At 43.3% G+C, this 24,810-nt stretch overlaps 1 long non-coding RNA gene across 9 annotated transcripts in view; it reads left to right on the top strand.

Annotated features, from left to right (window-relative positions):
- LOC133072492 (uncharacterized) overlaps positions 1-24,810 on the top strand; it is a 206,374-nt gene that overhangs the window by 131,729 nt on the left and 49,835 nt on the right. For 5 of the 9 annotated variants that reach the window (XR_009696752.1, XR_009696746.1, XR_009696744.1 and 2 more), the window contains 2 exons: positions 12,977-13,143; positions 14,748-15,193. This is a non-coding gene — a long non-coding RNA (uncharacterized LOC133072492). The remainder of the gene's footprint in view (positions 1-12,976; positions 13,144-14,747; positions 15,194-24,810) is intronic. The other 4 variants (XR_009696751.1, XR_009696748.1, XR_009696745.1 and 1 more) reach the window with 1 other exon arrangement.

Genomic DNA, 24,810 nt, shown 5'->3' with positions numbered 1-24,810 from the left:
TCCGTCAGGGGATCTTCCCAACCCAGGGACTGAACCCATATCTCCCGCACTGGCAGGCAGATTCTTTATGAATGAGCCACCAGGGAAGCCCTACCAGCAGTACTGTTGCATATTCATTTTGTTTGTTTGGTTGTTTTTTCTTTTTTTTGGTAGTGGCTTAGAGGTAATTGAGGATAGTAAAGATCCCCTGGTATCTGACCTCTGTATTCTGTAAGTCGTTTACCAATTTAGAGCCTTCTGGATAGTTCTAGATCAAACAACAGGCCCTCTGAGGCCATGCCCCGGAAGCAGATGTGGAGAATGCCGAAGTGTCCTGAGCTCCAAGGATGCCAGTCCCAAGAACATGCTTGTAGTTTATTTCTGTTACTGGCCAGAACAGATGGATCATCAGCTTATTCCAGGTGCCCTTCTGTCCAAATTCACTTGCTCCCATCTCTTCCTGTAACCTGCTGGAGGGGGAGGAGTATGTTGAGTGTTGCTTGTCAGTTGCCTACTGAGAAACGATGGACCTGAAAAAGGACACTCGGAGAATTTAGGGCACCATCACACTGGTTCTGGGACACGGCGTATCAGTTGACTGCTACTATTGGATGAGAGAAGAACAAGCAAGTTTTATCTTTTCCTCTAGAGGACTGTGTGGACTGTGTGGATGGTTCCACAGAAATGGGACAGCCATTTCAACATGCTCTGATGTTAAGTACACTCAACGTAGCTCAACGCTCGTTAACATGTAGAACATGTCTTCACCTAGGGTTCCTTCTGCCCAGTCCAATCAATCTCCACCACCATTGGCAAACACTTTCTGATTTATATACCACTGCTTCTTTTCCTGTTGTTGAACTTCATCTAAATGGAATCACAGAGCATGTACTTGTTCGTGCCTGACTTCCCTCACGCAGCAGTTTCGTATTGTTGTGTGTGTCCTCGTTCATTCTTCCTCCTCGCATGCTGGGGACTATTCTCTTGTATGAATAGACCCAAATCTTTGGTCCAGTTCCCCTGGTGATGGACATTTGGATTGTTTTTCCCTTTTTGGCTGTTACGGATATTAAGATACTGTGAAGCAGCTCTCTTTTTCTCAGTCTCATTCCTGTTTGAATATCAGTTTAGTTGCTGAACCAGACAGCAGATACATGTTTACATTTATAAGAAACTTCCAGATAATTTTCAAATAATTATACCATTTTATACTCCAGCCAGCAGTAGATGAGAGTTCCAGGCCCTCCAGTTCCTTCTTAACAGTTGTCTGTGTGCATGTGTGCTCAGTCCTGGCTGACTCTTTGCAACCCCATGGACTCTAGCCTGCCTGGCTCCTCTCTCCAGGGAATTCTCCAGGAAAGAACACTGGAGGGGGTTGCCATTTCCTTCTCCAGGAGATCTTCCCGACCCAGGGATCGAACCTGGGTCTCCTGCACTGGCAGGCACCTTCTTTACCACTGAGCCTCCTGGGAAGCCCCAACAGTTACCACTATTGGTTTTTCTAATGGAGAAGGCAACGGCAAGCCACTCCAGTACTCTTGCCTGGAAAATCCCATGAACGGAGGAACCTGGTAGGCTGCAGTCCATGGGGTCGCTGGGAGTCTGACATGACTGAGCAACTTCACTTTCACTTTTTACTTTCATGCATTGGAGAAGGAAATGGCATCCCACTCCAGTGTTCTTGCCTGGAGAATCCCAGGGACGGGGGAGCCTGGTGGGCTGCTGTCTGTGGGGTTGCACAGAGTCGTACACAACTGAAGTGACTTAGCAGCAGCAGCAGCCATTCTACTGTAGAGCAAGTGGTTAGTTCAGTTCAGTCACTCAGTCGTGTCCAGCTCTTTGTTACTTGAGACTGCAGCACACCAGGCTTCCCTATCCATCACCAACTCCCAGAACTTGCTCAAACTCATGTCCATTGAGTTGGTGATGCCATCCAACCGCCTCATCCTCTGTCGTCCCCTTCTCCTCCAACCTTCAGTCTTTCCCAGCATCAGGGTCTTTTCCAATGAGTCAGTTCTTTGCATCAGGTGGCCAAAGTATTGGAGTTTAAGCTTCAGCAGCAGTCCTTCCAATGAACATTCAGGACTGATTTCCTTTAGGATGGACTGGTTTGATCTCCTTGCAGTCCAAGGGACTCTCAAGAGTCTTCTGCAACACCACAGTTCAAAAGCATGAATTTTTTGGCGCTCAGCTTTCTTTGTAGTCCAGCTCTCACATCCATACTAAGATCATGCATCCAGTCTCACCATTTCATGGCAAATAGATGGGGAAACGATGGAAGCAGTGACAGACTTTTATTTTTTTGGACTCCAAAATCATTGCAGATGGTGACTGCAGCCATGAAATTAAAAGACGTTTGCTCCTTGGAAGAAAAGCTATGACCAGCGTAGACAGCATATTAAAAAGCAGAGACATAAAAAAATAAAAAGCAGAGACATTACTTTGCCGACAAAGGTCTGTCTTGTCAAAGCTGTGGTTTTTCTAGTAGTTGTGTATAGATGTGATCTCTCATCAAGATCTCTCATCTTATTGGCCATTTGTATACCTTCCTGTTTGAAGTATCTGTTCTATCTCTTAGTTGTTTTTGTTTTTCCTTTGGCCATTTCAAAATTGAATTTTTTATATTATTGATAGGTAGGAGTTTTTTTCCTATGTTATACTCCTAATAAAATTCTTTTGTCAGAAACTTGTAATGCATATATATTCTCCCAATCTGTATTTTACATTTCATTTTCTTATAAATATCTTTTGATGAGCAGAAGGTTTTAATTTTGAAGTAACTTAATTAATCAAATTTCCCCATGTATTATCAGTACTTTTTGTTTCCTAAGTAATCTGCCTCTCCAAGACTATAAAGATATCCTTCTGTGTTTTCTTTTTAGAAGCCTTATAGTTTTAGCTTTTATCCTTTGGGCTATGATCCATCTCAGATTAATTTTTGTTTATCAGGTAAAGTAGCGGTTAGGCTCGTTCTTTGGCGTATGTTTCCCAGTCGTTCCAACGTGATTTGTTGTCAGGACTTCCTTTTGCTCATTAAATTGCCTTGGCACCTTTACTGAAACTTGGTTATCCATGTAAGTGTGGTCTGTTTCAAAGGAGCCCTGAAGAATGTTTGTGCTGACACCATGTGACATGCACTTAAGTCTAGGCAATAACAGTTCACACCGGTCAAGCTTAATAAGCCTCAAGTGACTGGCAGTCCTGAACTTACATATCATGGAGCGTTCGCATCAGAGGTCACTGACAGGGACTCTGTGGGGGCCATTTTGGGGGCCGTTTTTTGCTTGTTTTATAAAACGAAGCTTGCTGAGGTTTCTAGAAGTTGCAGCACTCCCACACTGGAGACCAGGTTCTCATCTCTACAGAAGTACACCATCAAATCTGTGCAATCCAACCTAAGCCTGCGGGCAACTTCAAAGAGAATGAAATATTTGAACTTCAGTTTTCTTATTTGAAAACTGGGAGATGCATTGATTCAAAATGACTGATTTGGGACTCAGTATAATTAAGTGTGGGGTCAGACAAAAAAAATAACTACTCTTAAGAAGAAAATCCTTTGTAATGTAAAGAAACTTGTTTAAAAAAATTGTTTTGCTGGCTTGTACATATTGTATGCAAAAATAGATCTGCTGACTTTTAAAGTCTTCTCTGTGCATAGAATCTCTACTTGGAAAGGTTTTCGTAAACAGTTTCGCTTAGAGTTTTTATTTGAATATAAATATAAGAGAGTCTTTGATTTGAAAACTGAGGGATGAATAGAGTAGGAAACAACACAGCGACATTACTCTATTAGAGGGATAGAATAAATGCTGATTATCTTCTTTTTAACACCCTGAATTTGTAGAGTTTTAGAGTTCGTGTTATCATGGTTTGGCAGCCCAGGTCAGTGGTTGAGTGCAGGACTCTGATGCTGCAGCCTGGGTTGAGACACCAGCTCTGCTGGCCCCCACGGGTGAAGGAGTCCGCCCCTCTGTGCCTCTGCCTAAAACTGGCAGGGTGAGAGTGCCTGCCTCACGTTCAAAGAAGTCAGGAGACTTGGAGCTGTGCCCGAGTCAGAGTGAGCGCCATGGAACTGTTGGCTGGTGGTATTTAATATTACATTACTTTCATGATACAGTCAGATGAGGAAAGGAAATCTTTTTTAAAAGAACAAACTAAAAAAGCAAAAATGTATCACTGTCCTAGGGTTCAGATATCTCACTGTTGATAGCAAATTCCCCAGTTGATTGAACTGATCAGATTTTACTATTAATTTCCCTTCTCTCCGAAAAGGATGCTGAATTAAAGGTTGTTTTTTTTTTTTCTTTTGAGCTCTTTGGGAGGTGTATACCTTGGAAATACAAGAGATGCTTGATATTAATTGCTAGAATGACTTTTGTCACTGCAAAAGTACTTTACAAGGAAAGGTACTCTTTTGAGCTTGCATCTTCCTCTCCTGCCACTTTGCTCTGAGCTTAAGCAAAACACACAGTCGTTCACTTGAAATACCTCCCCTAGCCTGTGTTTGGACTTGTACAGTTGTGCTCAGCTCCTGGCCCCTGTTTTTGCTTTCTCAAGCAATTTCCTGGCCAGAGCAGGAACTAGAGCTGTGTCTAGGAGAAGCGACTGTGACAGGACTGCCTTCTCACTCGTGTTTCCCAGCATGACTCAGGAGCGAGGGGCACGCTGGACCCTCACTGCAGTCCAGGTGCCCGTTTAGCAGCGTGGACTCGGCCTGAGAGCATAAGCCAGCTCGGGCCAAACACACAGGTTGTCAGCGCACTATTAATAGGGTTGAAATAACGCTGTTTTGGTTACACATACAAACCGAGTTTGACTGTAGACTGAAGTGTGAGCTTTCCACACATTGTAACCGGCAAGGCCGTCATACCCTGTGGAAGCATCTGTCTTCGTGACACCCTGTGTGGTCGAGGCCTAAGGAGGCTGGTGGGATTCCAGCTGACTGTCCTGAAGTGGACTTCCCGTGAGGTCTGTTCTGCGTCATCAGGGCTTTTGTTTATGTTCCCGGTGTTGTTTGGTAACTGCCACAGAGGCGCGGTGCAGTGGCATGTGGCCGTCATGAGCTGGCGTCTGGGAGGTCACCTTCCACTGACCGAGGCTGCTCCCTGCCGTCCTGGCCACTCTGGTCTCCCGGCAGCGCTCTCTGCTGGGGCTCATTCTCACTGCTCAGCCTCTGTGGCGGCCACCCTCCTACGCACAGAGAAAATAGACACCAGAAGGTGAGCGAGCTCAGGCTGTGGCCCCAGTCAGCACGCTGCATCTACACCTGTCTTGTTTTCCTTGCCTCCTGCCCTAGTGGAGGAGGAGCCCACCCGTGTCCAGGCTCTGACCCCCATCCCCTCTCACCTCCTCAGAGACTTTTTTCTCTCTCTGACCTTCACCTGCCATCTTCCCCTGATTTTCTCCCATGAACACGTAAACCCACTCAAGGCTCACCGACCGAAAACCAAACACAAAACCCAGCGGCCTTCAGGATCGCCTTCCCTTTGGGTTACTTCTCCACTCACGTCTCCTGCCAGGGCCTAGCTTCTTGGAAGAGCAGGGTGAATTTGCTGCCTCCATTTCCTCAGCCCTGCCCGCCTCCTCAGGGCTCCCCTGGTAGCTCAGTTGGTAAAGAATCCGCCTGCAATGCAGGGAGACCCTGGTTTGATTCCTGGGTTGGGAAGATCTGCTGGAGAAGTGATAGGCTATCCACTCCAGTATTCTTGGGCTTTCCTTGTGACTCAGCTGGTAAAGAATCCACATGTAATGCAGGAGACCCTGGTTCAATTCCTGGGTCGGGAATATTCCCTGGAGAAGGGATAGGTTACACACTCCAGTATTCTTGGGCTTCTTTTGTGGCTCAGCTGGTAAAGAATCTGCCTGCAATGCAGGCCCCCTCCTCAGGCTCCTACAGTCTGGCTTTTGCACCTGTGACCAAGCTGGTCTTGCACTGGCCAGAGTGATAGTTGTCTTCCTATCTTCCGTTGCCGCATTTGCCAGATAAATTTAGATTTGTATCTGCTGTGACCTGTTTTGATGTCTTTGCCTCGCTGGCCTGACCTGCCCCTCTGGCTTTTTCTCTTCCTTGCCTCCCTTCACAGGTTCTTTCTCTTTATCTCTAAGCTCCATGCTTTGTGTCCAGATGCCAACTGGACCTTCCTACTCAGTATCTTACTAGCACCTCATAGCCAATGGATTCCAGACTGATCCCAGTCACCTAAACCTGAAACCTGTGCCTTACTGACCCTTCTCTCACCTCATCTTCCAGATCCACAAAGAAACCGAATCTGGTCAAAAATCTGCATCTCGACCTTGTCAAACCCATCTACTCTTTCTCCAGTGTGTCCTTCTTGGTTACCATCGTCTTTGCCCTAAACTCTTGTCTCTGGCATCCCTCTGCTTGCTGCCGATATTCTTCCGCAATCCGTTCTCCCGACTGCATTCAGAGTGATGCTTCTGAAAAACAAGCTCATCGTGTCGCTTGGCTCTCAACTCTCACCTGTTCCTATGATACCCTGTACCCAACTTGATTAGGTCCTGGAGAGCATGTGTTCTCACTCTGTGTGTAAGCAAGTCATCAACCACTGAAACCCACGGCGTGGTGGGGGGGGGGGGGGGCGGTGCAAAAGAGGCTCATTTCCCCCTCAGCGCAGCAGAACTTAATGAGAATCCTGCCTGCCCAGACATTCCTCACCTCTGCCCTCCAAGATTCCTGATCATCACTACATATTCCTCCCACCCCTCCAACCTCCCCCACTCACCTGCTCATGCCTCCCAGTGGCAGCTGCTCCCACCTTTAATGGGGAGCATTACTCTATTTACCCATGCCCCCCCCCCCCCCCACTGCTGCTTATTCAGAGAGCTCTGCTCTCTGCCAGGTGTTCTGATCCTTAAGTTTCATCCCTGTCTTATATTCGTTTGGGTTCACCTCAGAGCACATTCTGAACAGAGGTACAGTCTGGTCTGATTCTACTATAGAAGAGCTGGGTGACCTCTCAGTACCTTAGTTTTCTCATCTTTCAAATCTGACTTTGTAAGATTATCAGTTCAGTCGCTCAGTCATGTCCGACTCTGCGACCCCATGAACGGCAGCACACCAGGCCTCCCTGTCCATCACCAACTCTCAGAGTTCACCCAAACCCATGTCCATCGAGTCGGTGATGCCATCCAACCATCTCATCCTCTTGTAAGATTATAGTAAATATTAAATTAATTTGTGCCTGGAGAATGTATTTAAAACTCAATCTGATTCATAGTAGTAGCCAGTCAGTCTTGTGGCAATAATACTTATGACTACTGGAGTGAAAGTCACTCAGTTGTGCCCAACTCTTTGTGACCCCATGGACTAAACAGTCCGTGGAATTCTCCAGGCCAGAGTACTGGAGTGGGTAGCCTTTCCCTTTTCCAGGGGATCTTCCCAACCCAGAAATTGAACCCAGGTCTCCCACATTGCAGGCAGATCCTTTACCAGCTGGGCCACAAGGGAAGCCCACTAATGACTGCTACTATTACTAAAAATGTCACTTCATATAGGTTTCCATTCTTGAGCTCTCTAGACCGGATTGGAGCCCCCACTGATGTGTGCCAATAGCTTCCCGTCCTTCTTTAAATTGTAACTGCCGGTTTGGTGAAGGAAGGATGATGGCATCCAGTTCCCCATTCAGTGCTTAGCCCATGCCTGATATATAGTGTATGGTACATACTGTGCATGTGTGGCTATGTGCTAAGTCACTACCCACTCCAGTATTCTGACCTGTAGAATTCCATGGACTGTTTAGCCTGTGGGGTCGCAAAGAGTCAGACGCAATTGAGCAACCCCATGGACTGTAGTCTGCTAGGCTCCTCTGTCTGTGGAATTCTCCAGGCAAGAATACTGGAGTGGGTTGCCATGCCCTCCTCCAGGGGGTCTTCCCAACCCAGGGATCAAACCCTCATCACCACGCCTCCTGCACTGGAAGCAGATCCTTTACCAAGGAGCGACCAAGGAATCCCATGTACTGTGTATTCAATAAATATTTTTTGAATGGAATTAATCAAATGACTTGTAAAAAGAATATTCCAGATATGCTCTATTTCTTACCTTTAGTAAGCTGCCTATAAAATATGAAACATGCCAATTGAAAAACAGAACATGACAAACAAAACATAACTATGCTCCAGGGGTTTGTCTTTAAATCAAGCATCACTGAGTGAGCCTGGACAAGCTGACAAGCTCTGCGGCTGTCTGTCTCCCTGGAGCAGCTCCACCTGAGAGCCTTTGTCCAGCTCCAGAATTCTTTGATTCTCTGATAGCGGGGCACAGTAAGGATAGAGTACATTTTGGGAGACTCAGGCTTTCCCTCATAGTTACATTTTTTTCCTGTTAGCTGATGGGAAAATGTCATCTTGTTTCTTGGGTTTACAGGTTCTTTCCTAGTCTTGGGGAATTTTTCAAGCTGGCTATAATGAAAGGGTCTCAAAGAACCACAGAGAGGTGTGGTATGTTCTTTTCAAGTTAGACATAATGTCCCTTCTTGTTTTTACTTTTGATCTTCTGTGTTACTGAGCTGACTTCCATAACTCTATTTTAAAAATCTAATATCAGAAATAAGATCTAAAAAAAAATAAAATCTATTTTATTTTGATGCTTGCACCCTTGACATCCTTTAAACTGAGTTTAAATCAAAAGCATGCTTCAGAATTATGAATACTAACTAATGCATTCTTTATTCTGTTCTCTTTTTTCCTTTAATGGTATATATATATACACACGTTATTAAATTGTGGTAAAATGCATATGATGTAAAAATTTATGACCTTAATTATTTTCTTTTTTTGGCTACACCACATGACATGTGGGATCTTAATTCCCCAACCAGGGATCAAACCCGCATCCCCTACATTGGAAGCCCAGAATCTTAACCAGTGGACCACCAGGGAAGTTCCCAACCATCTTTAAGTCTACAGTTCAATGGCATTAAGTACATTTACATTACTGAACAGCCGTCACCATCACTCATCTCCAGAACTCTTTCATCTTGCTAAACTGAAACTGCATTCCCATTAAACACTACCTCACCATTCTCCCTTTCTCCTCAGTCCCTGGCAAGCACAGTTCTTTCTGTCTCTGTGAATTTGACTGTTCCGGGAACCTCATTTAAGTGGATTCATACAGTATCTTTTTGTGACTGGCTCATTTCACTTAGCATGATATCCTCAAGATTCAACCATGTTGTACCATGTATCAGAATTTCCTTTATTTTTAAGGCTGAGTAACATTCTGTTATGTGACTAGACCACATTTTTGTTTATCCATCCATTGGATATTTGGGTTGCATCAACCCTTTTGGCTGTTGTGAATAATGCTGCTGTGAACACAGGTATACACATAATGCTTTGGGACCCTTCTTATCATTGTTTTGGGTCTAATGATTCCTTGAATCTTTCTTAATGCTTCTATTGTTTACATGAACTCTTGCCTTCCTCTTTGGGCCATTTTCCACCCATCGTCTGTCAGTCTTCTTTGCCATTTTGCTAATAATGCCAGCATCCTACTGTCAAGAGTCTCATGCTTCGGCGTGGCCCTCGCAGAGCTGCTGCTTTGTGGAGAAAACAGTTTGACAGCTGGGAAGTAGTATTTGTTCCCACCTCCCGGACACCCTCCTGATATTCTCTGAAGACATACCAGTGGTTTCCGAAATTTAAAAAAGGACAGCTTAATGATAGAGCAGCTTTTTATGGCTGTTGACAGTCAGCATTAATAGTAGCATATTCTTGATGTATCAGTCCTGTAATTGTGATATTGATGTCCATTTTTCCTCATGAAAGCGATATGTGACAATCATAGAAAACTTACATAGAAAAAATATTACACACAATAAATGGCACTATTAAAAAGCAACCACTATTAATATCTTGATGTATATTTTTCTGGTCTTTTTAATGTGAATTTTTATCTATTTAAGATCATATTGTTTTACACTTCTTGCACTTAATAATAAAATATAAGCATTTTCTTATTAGGTGTTTGTAAAGCTTTCATATGACTGAGAGATATTTATAGAATGTTCATTAAGTTAACATTTTTCTAATTACAAAAATATCATTTCTTTTGGAAATGTCAGATATCTCAATATTATAAAGAAGTAATGAAAAAATTTTAAGTTCTCTGCCCACCCTTTCTTAAGATTTTTAATTATATTCTTTTCCAGTCTCTTTTTGCTTAGCAACATTTATATCATATTTATATATAATTTTATATCCAGCATTTTTACCTAACATTATATTTTGTGATCTCCAGTGTCATTAAGTATTCTCCAAAAATCATTATTTAAACATATGAAAAAAAACATATGAATTTGCTGTAATTTCTTTATTCACATACTTTCCTCCAGTGCTGGATGTTCGGTTGTTTCCGGTTTTATGTTGTTGTAAGTTACTGTATGTGTGTCCTGTATAGTTATCTTCCTGTGTATCTGTGACTGCATCTTCAGGAGGTACTTATAGACATGTTATCAGTCAGTGCAGTTTGAAGGCTTGTAAAAAGATACTGCTGATTTCCCGAAACGATTGTCTTACCTCACTTCACCAGCTTTGTTCTTTCTGTTGTCCATTTTTGTGAATCTGATTGACGAAAAAAATCCTGGTGTTTCCTAGTGAAATTCAACACTGTCTTGCATTAATTAACCTTTTATATTTTGGGTCGAATTGTCTGTTAATATCTTTTACCTTTTACATTTATAATGATATAAACCATATTATCCTATTGCAAGTATTTACTTTTTTATTTACCTTTCAGTTTTGTCTGATGCTTTTGGGGCTACAGATTTTAATGTTTTAATATTGTCAGGTTGAGTTGATTAGCTTGCCGTTTGTTGCTTTTTCCATTGCCTTGGTGAAACTAAGACTTCTTTTCCTATCTCAAATTCAGAAATATTTTCTTCTAATTCTTTCTTCTCCTCCCTTTTTACATTTAACTCCTTAATCTCCACAGTATTGATTCTGATGAAGATTATAAAATGGGACACTAATTTTATTTTTTCTAGAATATTATCTTGTACTCATGTTTGTCCAAAATCCCAGTAAAATTGTGATATGAACCAAAACAGGGGCTTTTTCTTGCTTTAGTGTCTTGATCTTTCCTCTGAGAAAAGTGAGGAGGCTGTGTTACAGCCGTGCAAGGGGAGGAGCCAGGAAGAGGGTCTGGCCCCCTCTCAGAAGCTCAGCTTCTCAGCTCAGAACTTGCCGCGGCTCCTCCCGGCTCCAGAGGTATGATGCTCCACCCCGGCTGGTGGGGGACAGAGAGAGCAGAGGCGATAAGGCTCAGGGGCCCACCAGTGAGGGACGAAGTAGCCAGAGTGAGCCTCTCAAAGTCTTAACATTTCAGTTTTCCTCAACTAAGATAAGCTAGCAGGGCTCTGCTCACTGGAGGCTTGCTTGAGCCTCAGGTTGTAGCTGTGACGCTGCAGGTGGTAGAGAAGAGCCCTAGGCTGGGAAAGTCAGAGATCTTGAGTCCAGGTTCAGCTGTCAGCCAACTATCTGTGTAACATGAGAAAGTCTTAACTTCTCCAGTTTGCTTATTTATAGAATAAATCTGAGATTTATTCTCAATAAACTATGATCTCAGCAAGGGCAGAGTTAGGTTGTGCCGTGACTCTGTTGGGGGGACATTTCTTGGCAACTTGTTTATCTTTTCTTATTAATCTAGTCAACCAGTGTGATAACCATGTTTAGTAGGAATATCACAATGTCATTGTAGTACTCCTGGCTGTTCTTGGTCTACTTCAAGCTTCCCTTCTGAGAGTCCTCTGTTTTCCCTAATAATTTCTTCTCCAGCTACCTCTTGTGTTTAAGAATTTTGAAAGATGAGCTAGTAACCAGGAAATAACTCAGAACCGATGTTTTTCACTGACCGTGCCCTGCCACTTTCTTGTGGTATAATTTTTTTTTAAAGCTGATATAAAGATATGAAAAGCATTTTGGAAAATGTGAAGCATTAAGTTGATAAAAGTAATAGTTATGAGATACAAATACCTCCTCTCAACCAGGTTAATTGTTTTTATTGATATTAATAACAGAAATTGCATTAAGAAACTAAACAATCACTGACCAAACCTTTTGAATTTCAAGTATGTTTATGTTAACATACTCATTTTAGACAACTAGCACCGAGCCTGTGGTCAAGTAGTTTTTATATGAGAAAAGTCGTCTATCACTCAACCCATTATACTTAAGTGTTTTAACATTTATCTCCCACTTTCTGATTTCCAGAGTGAGTTAATACCTCAGATGAAAATTTTTATGGTGTTGACATTTTCCTCTTGAGAATATATTTGCTGTAATAAAATACAGTGACCTCTTGAAATCAATAAAACCTTTGTGAAAACCAGTTTTTTCTTTGTGCTCCAGGAGCACAGAGCACTATACATTTAAATAAAGTACAAGTACATAACTGCAAATATATTTGTTTCATTACAATTATGTCTTGCCCCATCTTCAAATAACATGAAAAATCGCCTTTAAAATAAACCTTGAATGGATATGATCTTCATAGAAACAGTTTCTTTATTAATTAAACTTGTGTTTCACATAGTGCATTGCTTTGATCTTGTAATATTTTTTAAAATGTCCTGAGGGCTTATTTTCAAGGCTTCCAAATTAATTTTTATTTCTTAAAAGCCGTAACATATTCACAGCTCGATGAATCCCAAAGACAGTATTTTTAAACTCCTGTTAAGTTTATTTTTCTTAGTGTGCTAGTCTACTGCATAATTTTCTTTGCTCTGTGGGTCACATGATTCCTCCCGTCCATAACACACGCACTTAAAATTTTCACTTCCTGATTGAGCCATCAAGATTATGTAAAATGTAAATCAGTCTAAATACCTATGAGCAGAAATTTTAAGGGAAAACAGTGTTGTTTCATTTTTGTTTCATTGTTAATGCCTAAAACATCTGAGTGAGTGTTTGCCTATTTGTATTAAGAAAGTAAAGACTGTTAGGTTTTTATTTTTTTTTTTTGTCCCTTCCCTTTCAGATTGCATCAGACTTTGCTTTCATTATAAAAATAAAGTACCAAGTAGATAGACCGAAGGAGTGGTGTAGTTGCAGGACTGAAATCAAAATGGTTCCGATTACTGAGAGAGCTGTTCATGTACTTATTCCTTTCATGATCTGCATGGAGAGAGCAGCATCTCTCAAAAGGTAATGATTTGATAGTTCACAGTTGTAAATAGCCATTTAGCCTTTTTGCTGCCTGATATAACTGAAAGTAATTTCTGGCAGACTAGATGACGCTTGTTTTATCATGAATCTTAAAATCCCTCACATTTTCTCAAAGCAATTTTGAAGTTGTCATAGTAACGGCATGATATTTGGAGGGTCTTTTTAGTAGTTCTCTAGCTAGAGTTAATTAATTTTATTAACCCTGGACGTCTTTGTTTTTAATCCGTCTCTGATAAACAAGGGCCGTAATTGCTCAGATATGTATTTCGTGTTCTTTATTTCTTGGTGACTATAGTTCGAGGACTTGATGTTTTGCAAGTTGTTGTAGGGAAGGAAAGAGAATATTATCAGTTGATTTCAGAGAGGTTAAACCTGGGTTTTTAATTCTGTCTCTGTAAAATTGCACCACCGTTGTAGTACCTGAACTTAGTTTTCTTTAAAGAGATGGGTCCTGGCAGATGTTCACTCAAATTTTATTGTAACTTACACAGTTGAATTGTGTCACAACTATCCTCATTTTTTCCTTTTTTTAAAATTCTACTAGATCAAGAACAAGAAATGAGGAACACAGAAGGGAAATGTGAGACTTTCAGGAGAAAATTATTTCTTTAAAAATGCAGCACTCAGAAACACCTCCAAAATCAGGTTCCACAAAAGAAAAAGAAATGGATAAATCTGACTTTACTAAAGTTAAAAATGCAGCAGTGCTCTTTGAAACTCTAAAGTATGCGAAACTAAATTATCCTCTAGGAAAGTTTGTGGGAATTTTTTATTGGGAGAAAGTAGGTCAGGATCTTCTATTAGAAAAAGCTCTGTGGCAGGAATTCTTGCCAATATGGCGATTGGTGAGTAACGAAGCCCTTGTCTCTGGCAGGGAGACGGTCAGAAGAGAGAGTAGTCTGTTCTAAGTGTGGGTGCCGCTGCAGGGATTTTAAAAAGTACCCGATGTTTGATGCTTTTTGTTTTGTTGTACTAGTGATCAGAAAGATGTGACAGTTACAAAAGGTATCACATGAGTTCTGGGGCTTAATGCTAACGCCAGTATCCCTACTCTTGTGAGGAGTGTTTGTTCAACCAGGGGCAGTTCTAGACGTTGGGGTAGCGACGTGTGCAGCCAGCAGCAGAAAAGGCGCTAATACACGTCCAGTGATGTCAGGAGTTACGAGACAGCGGTTTCAAAACGCTGCAGTAAACAAGGTCAAAGTGTCCCGTTTTGCTGGAAGAAGGGTTGTTTTTATGAGCTGGACAGTACATGGATGAAGTAATTTTTCAAAACAAACATCAAATTTATATATTGGGTTTTCCTTCCTAATTTCTGAATTTAAAAAATGTTAACCAGATGAGATTTCGTAAGGGGTACCTTTTTTTTTTTTAAGCAGAATTATATACTTTTTTTTTCCTGTTGTCTTCTGTCTGTTTTTAAGTGATTCATATAGTTTCCACAGAGGAAATGAAAATACTTCTGATCTAGGATTCTTAAATGCCCTTTTTGAGAGCAAGCTCTGACCCAGTGCACAACAAATGCCAATCACCATCCCCAGTAAAACACTCCTTCTAATTCTGTACCTTTCACTCTTACTTAGACCGGCATCTAAGTACAAGAAGGTTAATGGCGCAGAATACTGCTGACTGCATGGTTCTCGTCTTAATGCATTTTCCAACCTTGAACCCGAGAATGCCCGAGGCTGGAGTCCCTGGACGCGCGTCTGAGCGGTTATCTGCTGGTGGCCTGGCTCCTGAGCTAACAAGTGGGTGTCCCAGGCGTGCGTGTGCTAACAGCAGCAACGGTGCCACGTGGCGCCCAGAGGTCACCTCGGTCTGGCCTGGAGATTGCCGGTCCTCCGTGAAGCTTCTGAGATGAACCGTGAACTTGGGGCATCCCGAGGCAGCGCAGGCATTCTGGAGTTCCCCCAGCAAACCTGGATGAACGCGTAAACACAGCTTGTAAAGTGAAAGCAGGGGCCTTGAGGAAAGGAATTACCCTCATCTCGTTCCCGTTCCCGACCTGCTTACTGTGCTGGAAAACAAAGTAAGTTTTGTTTGTTTCTTTGTTAGTCAGTCTCTCCTACATGTTTTTTCTTGCTAACATTATTAAAGACACTCAATATCTGGCAAACACCAAGTTGCTTTTTTTTTTTTTTTTCCTTTCCCCTTCGTTGGGAAGTAGGAGATGAAGTTTGTTGAATAGCTAATTGCTTCTTTTATCTTCTCTATCTCTCTTCCTGTATCTAGCCCTCTGGCTGGTTTGTTAGAGATAGTAAGAGACTGAACTTTATCATCAATGAGAAAACAGAGAGTTCTCTTTTTTTTCCCTCTTTTTAAATGGTTCAAGAACTTTGCCATTAATTAAATGACAGTGACACAGACAAGGCTGTTTTATGTGGTGCGGCCAGGAGCTCATCTAACGATGCCCCATGTGCTGCCCTTACTCCCAGTGGGAAGCAGGGAGGTGCATATATGAGACAGGTGTGAGGATGGGGTCTGCACGTGGGCGCTGCAGACACCAGGTGGAGATGGCTCTTGGATGAGAGGCTGTCATTTTAAAGCCTGTCAGGAGATGGAAGGGACCTGAGGAATAACAAATACTTAATGATGATGAGGGGAAAAAAACAACAACAGGTTTAATATTAAAATGGGATAAAGACCTAACTGAACTCTTCCTTCATGTTAGAAAGTTTCATGCCTTGTAGATTTATAGCAAATATGTGTAATAACTTAAAAAAAAATAAGAGGCTTCATCACCCACGTGGAAGATTCTCTGACATCAGCCTAATTCTGACTCTTGGCCCTTGTCTTCCATTTTTGTTTACTTGGTTTTCCGAGCTGCTCCTGTCTCCAGAGGTGTTACATGGCTTGATACATTTTGGGCTTCTGCAGATGCACAGCAAATAGAAAGGTGGAGTGAGTAGTCTGTGATTTGTAATTGAAATTATCCTTCCTCATAAAATGGACTGCTTTTACTGGAGAATTTTCTCCACCTTTCTCAACTGAAAACAGTGCCACTTTGAAGGTAGAAGGGGGTGGCATGATGGTAGTGTGATGTTGGAAAGCAGAAGTCAGGGGTCTTAACTTCTGAATCGAGTGTGGAATACTGTGTGAATTTAAACAAGGGCTGCTGTGCCGTAAGGGTTCCCGTTTCATGTCAGAAGGGTGATGGTGGGACTTCAGGTGTCTGTATTTCATATGAAACACTCCAGGCCCCCTGTATGAATGTGTATGAATTACTAATTCAGCAGCCATCTTTAAGTACCTTCTTTCTATAGAGTGTTATGCTCAGAACTGTAGTTTTTCACAATGAAATTTACAGAAGTTCAGTTTGTAAATCAAAGATTGAGAATAGTTTGAAACAAGAGTGAATGAGCGGAGCATTACCATCGAAACGGTTTGTTAAAGATGGTGCCAAGTGAGCAGGGCTGTCCCCTTCTGAGCTGCTCCTCCTAATTAAAGGGGAAGGTGGCTGCCATCTGTCTTCTTTCATTCAAGGCAGTAGGGGGCCTGGAGTGGAAGGAAGCAACCCCCCTCTTATTTCTCCCCCACTCTTCTTTATAGGCGGCTTTCTCCCTAGGCAGTGACCCAGAAGGTCATTGATGGTCTGTCTGTCTCAGAATGAATAGTAACATAAGTATGCAAGGCACTTGCGAAAAAAAAAAAAAAAAGTTTATAACATGCATTTATCCATTTAGGATTCTGCTTGAATTATGTTTGAGAGTATTGTAATCCCTGTGTTGATGTCTTTGCCCTTCTTGTTACTAAGGGCACTATTGGCAGAAAAAATGGGGAGTTTTGCTTTTATTGATTTTGTTTTTTCATGAAAAATTTTTTACACTCCACTGGGCATAATCAGAAGATGGCAGCATGTAGCTACCCAGGATATACAGGAATATTATTCTTATCAAAACCAAGGATATATATATACACACCAAATAATTAACATTATATATCACGTATATATATGTGTGTGTATATATATATATAACCTCAAGGGAAGTTGTGGACAAAGATGTTAACAGGTCTCCAAGATACTGAGTGGTCTGCTGGTCTACTGCAGCAGCTCCTTCGGACCAGTCATTGAAATAAGTCAGATGGGTTATCCTTCAGTTAAGCAAGAAAACTTTTACACCTTCCCTCACGAGAATGGGTTATTAGAGCATTTAGTTGTAGTTTGGGGCCATAGCTGTAACTGCTTTTGAGACATTGAGCACATAAAAAGTGATTGAGCTTGGTTGCCTCAGCTTTTACCTCTTTAAATGGAAGAAATGTGTGCTGCTTTTAAAAGTGTTTAAGAGAATATGAAATAATGCTTTCAGGCTTTGACCCAAGCTTCATTATAACTGAAAAATTCTAAAATCTGGGTTATTTTTGTTTTCAGTTTTTATATTCTTAAGCCAAGTGTCAACAATTATCTAAAAAGATTTGGCCCTTAATACACTCTATTAAGCCCCCACCCCCAAGCAGTGGATATGGACTTCCCAGAATATGTTGGTTTCTAGAACTCTTTGTGATGTGGAAATATATTTCTTTTACCCTTAACAATATGTTTGGAAAGCCCAAATGTGAGAGTCATTGTTAATTTTATTTTGAGGTTTTTTTTTTTTTTTTTTTCAAACTCCTCATCAACTTGTTATGAGCTTTCTTGGAAGCTAAGATGTGCTTTATGTTCTTGGATCTAGGGAAGAGCAGTGTGTAGACTCTGTAAACACTAACATCCGTCAGTATGATTGGATGATACCTGAAAAGTAGCTCACTTCCAAATCACTGAAGGGTACACAGAGCTGAACAGGCAGGTTTTTTTTTTTTTTTTTTTGCTTTTTCATGTAATTGGGCCGTTGAACTAGATGCTTCCCTAACTTCTCTTTTTAAAGTTGTGATTTACACTAATTGGTTTTTACCCCTCAGTACTTATTTCAGGAGGACTAAATAAATGAACTAAATGAAGCACATGTATAAGGTGTGACTTATACATGTAAAGTAGTGTAATTAATGTTTTAGCTCACATGCAAATGGATGCTGCCTCCTTCGAGTACTGTGTTAGCTGGGAAGAATTTAAACTTCTCCTAGAGCGATGCCATCTTTGCCAAGGACACGTTTAGAAGTTTTTGTTTGCAGTTGCCTTAAGAGCCTCCCATCTTTTTTTTATTATCCACAGTGGTGGGAATTCTCTGGCCTTGAAGAGTAGGAGGGTAGGAAGGAGCCAGTAGTTAGGTCTGATGAAAAAGTTTATGATCCAATAACTGATTTGAGCCATTGATTTATGTAAACATTTACTGAGCCACCAACCACATGCCAGCAGTCAGCACTGCAGATTCAAAAATGGGCACGTCTGGGGCCTGGCCCTCCAGGACAGGTTAGTGGGATAAATGACATATAAAGAGGTAATAGCACATACTGAGAAGACTATAACAGACATACCCATGGTACATGGTGTTGCCAGAGCCAGGCGGGAAGGCATGGGGGAGAGGGGGGAGTTAAAATTTGATGGAAACATGAGAATTGTTGTGTACATGATTTATAAAGTGGCTTACATAATAGAATTTTGAAAAGGAAGGCCCTGAAAAAAAAAAGCCTTCTACTTTAAATATGAGGAAACTGAAATTTACTTCTGAAAGTTTTAAATTTTCAGCTGGTTGAAACCCTTATGAGAAAAAGTGTTCATTGTGTAACAGGCATTTAAAAACAAACAAACAAAAAGAAGCTGTGGCGGTATAAAAGACAAGGTCTAAAAAAGATTTTGGACTTTGTTAGAATAACTCCGTGTTCCCCAAAGGAGACTTTTGAAGAATGATTCTTACTTAACATGTTAAAATCGAGTACTTTTGACACAGTAAATATATCACAGCATTATATGCTGTATTGATTGCAGAGCGTAGCTGTCTAGCATGTGGGAGAGAGTGAACTTGAAGCTTGCCTACATCCTAAGTATATGATGGGAGAGATAACCCTTCCTCGTGCCTTTCATGTTTTTTTTCCTGGGGACAGAATTTCTGTCCCACAGCCAATAGTTGATCTTCCTGAGGATAAGTTAATTTCAAGAGTTATCTGTGGAGTCTCGCTGTATGCCAGGTACTCACCTAGGAGCCCAGCAGAAGCTTAGCTGACTGCGGCCCCTGGGGTGCTCTGCATCCTCAGGAGGACTCTGTGGGTGTGCACACTCAGCTGCTGCTGCTTCCTGGGCGCCTTTCCTGGGCATGATGGCGTGGGCCCCAGCCCGATGCTACCCATGGAGAGCTTGGAGCTGAGGTTCCATGCATGGATAAACATAGAGGAGAGAGAGAAAATGTATAAAAGGAGGGGGATAAAGCAAACACCGCGCGTTTGTAGAAAAGATTTTCTGAGGCTGGGCAATCAAGAAATGCATCATGGATTGAGGAGGCTTTGTCCAGACGTTGAAAGAAAGGTGCTGTTGGACTTGAGAACTGGGGTCGGAGGGGTGGTCCGAGTCCAAGGACACACGAGCAGAGGCATAGATAGGGATGGGAAGGACCGTTGCACCTAGTGGGCAGTGACTAATGTGTTGTTGCCGGGCAACAACAGTGTGTGTATTTAGTGACTAACGGGAAGAGAAGGCGGCAAAGGTCTGTTGAGGCCAGACCCAGGAGGGCAGAGAAGGCTTATGACTAAACGATTTAGACTGAACACTTAAGTCACAGGAGCAGATGAAGAACTTCGGTCAGGGGAGTGACCATAGGATCTTCTGGTATCAGTGTGTGGGGTGGCCCGGGCACTGAGAAAACCAGAGTCAGGAAGGCCCAGCAGAGCTCCAGGAGGCAGGGGCAGGGGGCTGGGTGAGCGGGCCCGACTGGAGTGGGTCTGGAGGAGAGGGGAGGGGCTGCAGGGAGCGGGGTGGAAGCAGAATTACTCCCAGTTTTGTTTTGTTTTAAACTCAGGTGCCGTTTGTTATTTCCATGTCATCTGCCTAGCCCTTCATGTACATTATCTCCTTCCGTATAATCCTATGAGGCCAGTATTTGTGTCCTTATTTCCCAGATGAGAAAACTAAGGCTCAGAGATAGGTTCGTCTCAAGTTGTGCGGCCCGTGGGAAGTAGAAGAGCACACCCTTCCACGCCTGTGTTCTTTCTGCTCTACCAGGGTTTGAAGAGAGCAGGTGTGAGAGAGGAGACGATTCCCATCCACTCTGTACTCGGTCAGGTGTCCATCAGGTGACTGGAGACCTGAAGGAGCTAAATCTCAGGGACAGAGTGTAGGAGGGTTGAAGATGGGGCTTTAAGAATCACCTGCACGCTCGTTTACCTGGCACAGACTCGTGGAGTGTCTTTATGGACCAGCACTGCATGGTCACGAGAGCATAGCACGGAATGAGAGAGCCATGTATTACTCTACAGAACAGGCTCCTGAGGGAGGCTCCGTACTGTGGGGTGACTGTCAGGCAGGGGGAATGCAGGCTGGCTACAGAACACCCACCTGAGGGATCTCACCAAGACCGGGAGCTGGGAAAGTCTCTTAAGGAAGAGGAATACTTAGCATGACACTCGCATGCTAAGTCCCAAGATAAAAACTGAGGAAAACGCATAATCTGGGCAGGGGAACTGGGATATACCAAGACCCCTGAAGCAAGAGAGAAACATGATACATCTGAAGAATTAGAAATGATGTGGGGCTGAAAGGGAGAAAACAGGAGATGAGGCCAGCGAGGTGGGCAGCGGCTAGATCTAGGAACGCCCCAGAAACTCTGCTCGGGGATCTGGTCATCTCATTAAGGACGTAGGAAAATGTTTATGGGTTGTAAGCACTGGCACGCTATGATTAGACTCATGTTTCCGAGGGACCGTTCTGCCTGCTGAATAGATTTTAGGGAAGCAAGTACTGGAAGCAGGAAAACTGGCAAGGAGCTCATTGGAGAGAGGACTTTGGATGACAAGCGCTGGTGATCTGGAAAGAGAAGAGAGACTCTGGTTGATGTGTACGGATGGTGGACGTATGGAACTTGGGGGTCTGTTGGATATGGGAGATGAAGGAGAGAGAGGAATAGAAGTCAGCATGGACGTTTCTAACTGGACCACTGGGTTGTTGCTGGTACTTCCCTAGGGGACATGGTGGAGGGATCAGATATGGGGTTTAAGATTATTAGGTTTGGTTATCCTAAGTAACAAACTGTTATCCTAAATATTTAATAAAAGGAGCTGAAGGCAAGGGGGTTTGTTCAGAGGGACGTCGGAATGTCCTAGTTCAGAAGTGAAGCAGTTCAGGTGACAGGAGGAGAACACGATGATTGGAGTAGGCAGGCCGAGAGGAGGCTGTACTAGGCTGTGGGAGAGGAGGCGGCTAAGGAGCTAGCAGACCTGGCTTCCCTGGCGGCTCAGATGGTAAAGGATCTGCCTGTAATGCTGGAGACCTGGGTTTGATCCCTGGGTTGGGAAGATCCCCTGGAGAAGAGAAAGGCTGCCCACCCCAGTATTATTCCCTGGAGAATTCCACGGGCAGAGGAGCCTGGTGACTACAGTCCATGGGGTCACAAAGGGTTGGACACGACTAACACACACACAGACCTGGATACGTTTTGTATGAAAGTTGAAGTCACACAGGTTGCCAGCCAGACTTGGAGCAGAGAGGGTGAGCGTGTAGGCTGGTCACTACCTGTTGAGTACACCTGGAGGTTAGGCACTGAGTTGTGTGCGTTGAAAATGTGATGTCCCCAGTCATGTGCATCGCGTCGAGAGAGAGAAGAGCAGAGAATGAATGGGACCTAGGGCTCACCTCTGAGAGGAGTTAGGGATGGGAAGAGACCACGGAGGCGCTTTCAAGGGGGAAAGCAGGGAATCTCGGAGTCTTAGAAGGCAAGTGGGGGTCAGTGCAGGAGAGAGGAAGTGTTGAGCAATGCCCGGCTAACAGGGCTAAGAGAGAGGACTGTGAGGGACCTCGGGATTGCCGAGCGCAGAGTCCTGAGTTCCTTTAAGGGAGAGGTTCGTGGACGGATGTGGAGTGAGTGGGAATCAGTTGCTATGGGTAGCAAGCATCACCTACACTTGCAAGAGATACGAGGCTGAAAGAAAAGAAGCTTATAGTAGTTGGAGTGGAAGATTATATAGCATCTACTAATGAGTCCTGCTGTTCTATATTTTTTGAACAGTCTTCTACTCATTCCCAGCTGTGTGTCCTTGGTCAAATTGCTCACCCTTTCTGTGCTTCATGTGTAAAATGAGAACCTGCCTCATGGGGATGTTGTGAGGATTAAATGAGTTGTAAAGTAGTGCTTGGCACGTAGTAAATGCCATGTAAGTGATTGCTTAATAAAAGCAAAGTAGGAAGCATGTATATCAGCCGTCACATGTCTTAGGTACTTTTTCCTGAGTATTCACAATACTTCTTTGTGTAAGTGGCAGCTACCTGATTCTACAAACAAAACAGAGGCCTGGAAATTTTTAAGGAACTTATTCCAGGTCATGCTGCTAACAAGTGGTGGAATTGGGACACAGAGTTCCTTCAAGCTGACTTGAAGTTGACAGTCCACCCACTGGACCAAGCTCTGCCCTTTGGGCTGTTGCATAAAGACTCGGAACCTTCCGTGGCCCAAATCTCAGGAGCAGTTTTACATGAAGTGTGCTCAGCGCACTCTGCCTAACCCCTGCCCTATTCGTCATCTACCCTGCCCCACTCAGTTGTCTGATCTGTCTGGCCCTTGTAGGTACTGAGTTTGCAGTCTTTGTTCTAAAGGTTTGTCCTTCCTGTGGATTGGAGTGCATTCATTTGAGTCTTCTGTTAAGTTCACATGCCATCTTCCATATCTGCTTTAAAGGTTTTCTTCAGACTTAAGAGTTCAGCTTTTAAGTAAAATGGGCACCTCATCTGAATTCTTGCATTTAATCTGATCTCAGAGAAGTTGTTGCCCATTCTTAGAGGCTTTTCCTGCAGCAAAGAACTATCTATCCATCTAGTCTGGAATGATAGTGTGATGGTTGATTTTATGCGTCAACTTGGCTAGTTCCCAGGTATTTGGTGAAACACCAGTCTAGAAGGTATAAACATACTTATGAAGGTATTTTTGGCTGAGATTATGAAGGTATTTTTAGCTGAGATTACCATTTAAATCAGAGATACGGAATAAAGCAAGTTATCCTCCATAAGGTATATGGGCCTCATCCAATTCGTTCACGGCCTTAAGAGAAAAAGATTGTTGTCCCCCATGGAAGAAGGAAGTCTGCCTCCAGACTGCCTTCCAGCTCAAGACTGCAGCAGCATCTCTTCTCTGGGTCACCAGCCTGCCCTGCAGATTTTGGATTTTGTCGACCCCTGACCGCCAGAGCCATTGCCTTAAAATCCAGTCTCTCCATCTCTCCCTCTGTCTTTGTCCATGTGCACACTCTGACACACCACATTCTGTTGGCTCTCTTTCTCTGGAAAACCGTGGCTAATATAGACAGGAAGACATAGAAGTTTAAACTGTCCAGCTGCTGTTGATACTAACAAAAAACTGCATCAGGCCTCTCTAGGCGTGCTTGGTGGAGGTGGGTATTGCTTGTTGTGTGGATGAGGAAAGCGAATTCCAGGAGGGACGTGTGTACCCACTGTGATGCAGAAAGAAGATGGGAGAGCCAAGGAGAGGACTCTCGATTCCTCAAGTGTGGTTCAGTTGCTCTCTTGGTATTTGGCTCTCATGTTCTTATTAAGCAAGATAATAAAGCTACTGGGTTTCCAGACATAATTACTGCTAACATTTGTGAACTGTTTTCAGGAGGTCAGGTCTATCCTAATTGCTTGACAGGTGTTAATGATTTTAATTCCTACAACGACCCAGTGAGATCAGAACTGGTATTAACCCCCATTTACAGAGTTTAGACCCCGAGTCCCAGTGAGCAGCGTGGGCACTGCTGCCCAGCCAGTGCGTGAGAGAGCCCGGCGCGGGGCCCAGGCAGCCTGGCTCCAGAAGCTGTGCTCCTCACACTTCCATTCCGCTGCTGCTTGGCCCGAGATGTCTTGGACATCACCCCCTCATCTGTCCCTCAGGGGCCACCATCCAGAACATTCATCATGGTGGTGGTGCTTTGGTAGGACTTGCTTTAAAAGAGAAGATGTTATGTGTTAGTTTTCAAGAGGCCTTTCTATAATACTTCCCTTGCTGCCTCCTTGAGAAACAGAAGACACTTCCATTATAGGAACACTGTGGGGTAAATTCTTGCTGGAGTATGCTTTTAGCCACTAGACTTTCCTATCTAGCCTAGGGACACTAGGGGCCACCTGATTGGCCAAAAATCCTATAGAAACGCGATGAAGTGGTGATGTGGCTTAGCTCTTTGTCCAACAGTTTGGGGTATGCTCTGGGGAAGAGGGCAGCAGACTCTTCGATGTGTGTCCCTTGGATCTCTGAGGAGATATACTTAGCAGGCCTTTGGTGTGTCAGGGATTGTTTTAAGTGTTTCACAAACATGGTCTCGTGGAATCTCCTTCACAGTATCATCCCATTTTACACATAAAGAAGCAGTGACCCAGGGAGCTCACACTTCCGAGGTAGAATTTAAACCTTGTCTAGGGACCCCAGCCAACTGTGTTCCCTGTCACTCTGCTGGCACCTCCCTGATGCCTACCATTTCTACCTGCTAGACTGTAAGCTCTGTGAGGGCAGGGACTGTGTTCCCCTGGGTTCACCATCAGACTTCAGGATCTACCAGCTGCAGGGCCTGACACACAGGAGA

Source organism: Dama dama, chromosome 18 (genome assembly GCF_033118175.1).
Source record: "Dama dama isolate Ldn47 chromosome 18, ASM3311817v1, whole genome shotgun sequence".
Classification (NCBI taxonomy): Eukaryota; Metazoa; Chordata; class Mammalia; order Artiodactyla; family Cervidae; genus Dama; species Dama dama.
The sequence above is the reverse complement of the archived record's forward strand: the minus strand, read 5'-3'. Positions and strand labels throughout refer to the sequence as shown.